Below are 6,000 nucleotides of genomic sequence, written 5' to 3'. Positions count from 1 at the left end.
TAAAATCTTGAAGGCAGCTGTGATCTAATACACCTTCTGCTCCTGTACACCTCATGCTGACGGAGATTGAGGCTTTAAGTGAGAAGCTTACGGGTGTCTATACAAATCTGCACCTATACCACTGACTTTTGCTATTATCTACAAATTGGGTCCTAGCCGTAGACCAAGTGCATTATCTATTCTATTGGCAATTTCTGGACTCTTTCTATTTCTAATCACCCAATATGCCATAATTGGTAACATACAAATTGTGTGGATACAAATACCTCAAATAATAAATTGGCCATTGGAACGCATACTGACAGTGTTTTGAGATAACAATCGACAGATATTGGCAAAAGTACACATTTCTTCTTTTTATACTTTTTTATTCTGATCAAGGGATCAATGTACAAATTGCATGCTTAGCTATATATACTTTTTATTAAATGTTATTTTTATTCATGACTAAATAAATTTGTATTTTTATATGATTGAAATCTGCAGTGTTTCTTGCGCTCTCTAGAAAAATATTCTGTTTGTTTCTTGGGATTTGTTTTTGTTTAATCTAGTGCAGATGCATTCTTTTCATTGGTCACTCACTGCTCATTGCTTATCACAAAAATAAAACTTCTTGGTGTGTACATATTTTAGGGAATAATTTTCTTCTGCATGAACACCTCATATTGTGTTTTATTTACTCTGCTATCATGTTTGATCCCTACAGGATACCCTAATAAGTACAGCTGCCCAAGAAAGAAAGCTGTATATTTGCATATTAAAGCTACTGTTATTGACACTGTATCATATTTATTGCAGATTCCCAGATTCCGTTGTTATAGCAACAGTTCAGTAGTCAGAAATATATATTTTTTTGCCTTCAAAGTTATGCTAATGCCCACAGTTTCTTAGGGAGCATAATTTTATCATTTCAGACCATAAACAGTCATTCTAATGCTTCAGCTAAATAGTTAAAGTTGCTTTTTAGTTTTCTTTGACCAGACTATATTTAAGAAAAGAAATGGAAAAAAAACAAAAACCATGCCCTCCCAGTGTCCTTACTTCCACAAGATCAGGTTATGTTTACATGCATTTGGTAGCTTTTAGATCTCTTTCTTGCTGTTTTAAAACTCTCTGACAAAGCAAGATTCCAATCTGACGGAAAACGTGAAAGGAATCGCCAAAGAAATATGTATTTTCTTTATTTAATTTTAAAGAAATGGTTTATTTTCTGTAGGAAATGCCATAGGTCTGTCGTGCAAGACATGGGAGATGGGATACATAGCAGCATGATTTGTACCATGCCTAGCAAGTTTCAGATGTTATTATTTGTTATTAACAGTTTATTATATACCGTAGTGCATACATATTATGCAGCGCTTAAAAAGATAATATGTGGAAAAAGATGATAATATGTGGAGCGCTTAAAAAAACTAATAGATCAACTGGGTATCACATATATATTTTATTATGTAAAATACTTATTAAAAAGCATATACAATAAATGCCTAGGCAATGATTAGCATAAAATAATGGATTACATTTCTTTCAAACAATTTATAAACTCCAGCAAAGAGTAGAGCCGCAATCCAACTTTGGAAACTACAACAAGGCCACTCACCCAGTAGGTTTATGGACACCTTACTCATCCAGTACCTCTAATTCAGGACGCTCCAATTGGGGATTACGCAATTTCATCAAGGAAGCACAAATAGTAACAAGCGGTACTGCTTTAATTATATTCTTGAATTACATCTTTCTTTCCCAAATCTGTCAACTTTTATAAACTGTTTCAAAGAAATTTAAGCCATTAGCAAGTATTTTACACAATAAAATATATTTGTATATTAATGTGGGTACTTGTTTCCTAGCACGGCGCCCATCGCATACCATACTTAGTGGTGTGCGATGCGATATTCATGTCAAATTAACAGTAGTGCTTGTACAATGAAATATCGCATAGCATTGCATGCTAGCAAATGGCATGCGATGCGATTTTTAATTGTACAAGCACCACGATGGGTGCTTACAATGTTAAATGCACCCCCATTGTCAACGCCACCCCCACTATCAACGCCAACCCGAAGCTTGGCGAGGGGCGGCAGTACACATCCTCCGACCTTTTCATACGCGGAATACGAGCCCAAAGCGTGGTGAGTGGACGCGAAATACATGTGAAGTAATCCGGATCCGCTCGCCACACTATCTAAAATCAACTCCACGCCGACGTGGATAGTGGGGGTATGAAAAGGTCGGAGGACGCGTACCGCCACCCCCGCGCAGGCTCTCTGCGCTCATCATGCTTCGGGGTGCATTTAACATTGAAAGCACCCATCAGGGTGGTTGTACAATTAAAAATCGAATTGCATCGCATCACATCGCATGCCGCTATGTACTACGATCAAAATATTGGGCGCCGTGCTAGGAAACAAGTACCTTAATGTGATACCCAGTTGATCTATTAGTTTATTTTAGAAATGTGCGGGCTCGGATTTCCCAGATCCGAGCCCGCACGAACGTCATCAATCTGCTCGGAGGGCGTGTGGGCAAAACGTCATTGCCGGCGCTGGATTCTCATGAGATCCTGACCGCTATATAAAGAGCGAGCGTCCGGCACCATTTTTCACTCATGATTTGAGCTGGTTAGAGAGAGTAGGATAATCTGTGCGGAGGTTTGTTAGGTTAGGGAGCTGTGTTTTGCTGCTGGAGCGACTGGCAGTGCCTACTAGTGCCACTGTCTGCTCTGCTCTCTGGTGGCGTGTGCTCTGCACTGCCAGTGGCTGGCTGCCAGCCCAGACAGCAGTAGTACCTCTACTTGTATACCAGTCTGCTTGTGCATCTGCTGTATAATTAATAATACCCTCCTGCTGGTGTATTTTTTACAGTCTTACATAACTAGTAAACATATTCTCTGCTGGTGTATCTACTGTACTACTGAGTCTGACATAAATAAATATTAATAAATTAACAGTGTACTGGTGCATCTACTAAATAAAATATCTCTGGTGCATAGGAATTATACAGCCGTATATATATATAATATCTCTTTGGTGGTGCCTAATTAATTTACTGCCGTGTATATAATATCTTTCTGGTGGGGCCTAATTAATTTACTACTGTATATATAATATCTTTCTGGTGGTGCCTAATTAATTTACTGCCATATATATATATATCTTTCTGGTAGTGCATAATTAATTTACTACCGTATATCTTTCTGGTGGGGCATAATTAATTTACTACCGTACATCTTTCTGGTGGTGCCTAATTAATTTACTGCCGTATATATAATATCTTTCTGGTGAGGCATAATTATCTTACTGCCGTATATATAATACCTCTCCATTGGTGCATCTACTGCCGTATATACTTGCACTCCAGTGGTGCTGTACCGTATTTCTTTCTGGTGGTGCATAAATTAATTTACTACCATATATCTTTCCGGTGGGGCCTAATTAAATTACTACCCTATATCTTTCCGGTGGTGCCTAAATAATTTACTACCGTATATTTCCAGTGGTGCATAATTAATTTACTACCGTATAGCTTTCTGGTGGTGCCTAATTAATTTACTACCGTATATATCTTTCTGGTGGTGCATAATTAATTTACTACCGTACATATTTCTGGTGGGGCCTAATTAATTTACTACTGTATATCTTTCTGGTGGTGCATAATTAATTTACTACCGTATATCTTTCTGGTGGAGCCTAATCAATTTACTACCGTATATCTTTCTGGTGGTGCATAATTAATTTACTACCGTGTATATATATGATCTTTCTGGTGGTGCATAATTAATTTACTACCGTATATCTTTCTGGTGGAGCCTAATCAATTTACGGTACTTGTGGAGTATCACGGCTCCCATCGTATGGCATCGTATGCCATATGTAGTGGCATACGTTGGCATACGATGCGATACGATGTTTTACCGATTTTTGAGCATTTTTGCTCAAAAATCGTATGCCATCGCATCCCCATCATATGGCATCATATGCCATATGTAGTGGCATACGATGGCATACGATGCGATACGAGGTTTTACCGATTTTTGAGCATTTTAGCTCAAAAATCGTATGCGATCGCATCGGATGCCATACGATGGCATCCGATGCGATGGCACCAGATTTTGCACTGAAATGCATCAGAATGCATTGAAATGTGTATTAAACTAGTGAAATGCCCCCAAATGCCATTTTTTATAGTGCACCACCCCCCTGCGCTCGCCACGCTTCGCGCTCGCCACACTATTCTATTCTCAACTCCACGCCGACGTGGATAGTGGGGGTATGAAAAGGTCGTAGGACGCGTACCGCCGCCCCTCGCGGGCTCGCTGCGCTCGCCACGCTTCGGGTTCACGTTGATAGTGGGGGTGGTGCACTATGAAAAATGGCATTTGGGGGCATTACACAAGTTTAATACACATTTCAATGCATTCTGATGCATTTCAGTGCAAAATCGGGTGCCATCGCATGCGATGCGATTTTTAGCATACAATCAGCATACGATGAAGGTCGTGGGAGCCGTGATACTCCACAAGTACCCAATTTACTACCGTATATCTTTCTGGTGGTGCATAATTAATTTACTACCGTATATATATTATCTTTCTGGTGGTGCATAATTAATTTACTACCGTATATATAATATATTTCTGGTGGTGCCTAATTAATTTACTACCATATATAGAATATCTTTCTGGTGGGGCATAATTATCTTACTGCCATATATATATAATACCTCTCCATTGGTGAATCTACTGCTGTATATACTTGCACTCCAGTGGTGCTGTCCTGTGGTGTAATGTATTGCATAACTCCACAAAAATAATAGAGATCCAAAATATGGACAATCAATTAGGGAAAGATGAAGGGCCGCTTCCTCTTACTTCTGAATTTGCTGCAAATGCAAGTAGAAATGATGACATAGACGATGATATGCCATCAATGTCGTCTGCCAAGGCCGATGTCCAGTGTCAAAGTACGGAGCATGTAAAATCCAAAAAGCCAAAGTGGAGTAAAAATCATTGGAGGAGAAATGTAAAATTGGCAATGCGCCATTTACGACACGGAGTGGCAAGGAACAGTTAAGGCCCTGGCCTGTATTCATGACTGGTGGTTCAACTACACATAACCATGCAAGTCCTACCCCCCCTTTAGAAATTTTTTTTTTGCAAATAGTTTTTATTGAAATTTTCAACAGGAACATAGCAATTCCGAAACAGAAAATGTAATAGATAAACAATGCAATACAATTCACAGAATCTGAAAAGAACCAGACAAAAATCAAAAGCATCATTAATAATTTTGTTGGTGTTAAGTAAATAGTAAGATATATCAGGCTGAATCTTCTTGCTTCTGTTTCAGGAAGAGAAGGAAGGAGAACAATGAAAACATAGTGGGGAAGAAAGGAAAAGTAAAGGGAAGAAAGTACAGTGTTGCGACTCTCATATCTTATATTGTATATTCTAGAAAATATTTTCGGTAGAAATAAAGGATTTCTTTAAAGTGATTTGTAATGATCTGATTCCTTGTATGTCAACCAGGGGAGCCAGACAGTATTAAATGTTTGGTCTTTGGAGTTTATAGAAGAGACCAGGTCATCCATTGCCATATATTGATCAACCCTATTGCACCAATCTGAAATTGGGGGAGTGGTAGAGGACTTCCAATATACTGGGATCACCGCTTTTGATGCGCTAAGTAAATGGCGAAGAAGGGTTTTTTATAGTTAGTTTGGGGTCTGTGTATAAGGTTAAGTAACCAGAAGCTGGGGGACGACGGCAGTTCCTCCTGTAGAATAATGTTTGCAGTATCAATTACCTTTTTCCAGTATGGCTGAATAAGCGGGCAGTCCCACCAAATATGTAACATCGTACCTGGTTGTGTCCCACATCTCCAGCACAAGTTAGAGACACCAGTGTACATTTTTGCCAGAAGGACTGGGCATAGATACCATCTAGTAAGGACTTTATAATGAGTTTCGGTTGTCAAGACATATAGTGAGGGGGAAAAAGTG

The sequence above is a fragment of the Crinia signifera genome, chromosome 1, assembly GCF_055691185.1.
Source record: "Crinia signifera chromosome 1, ASM5569118v1, whole genome shotgun sequence".
Taxonomy (NCBI): domain Eukaryota; kingdom Metazoa; phylum Chordata; class Amphibia; order Anura; family Myobatrachidae; genus Crinia; species Crinia signifera.
This window is presented reverse-complemented; position numbering follows the sequence as displayed.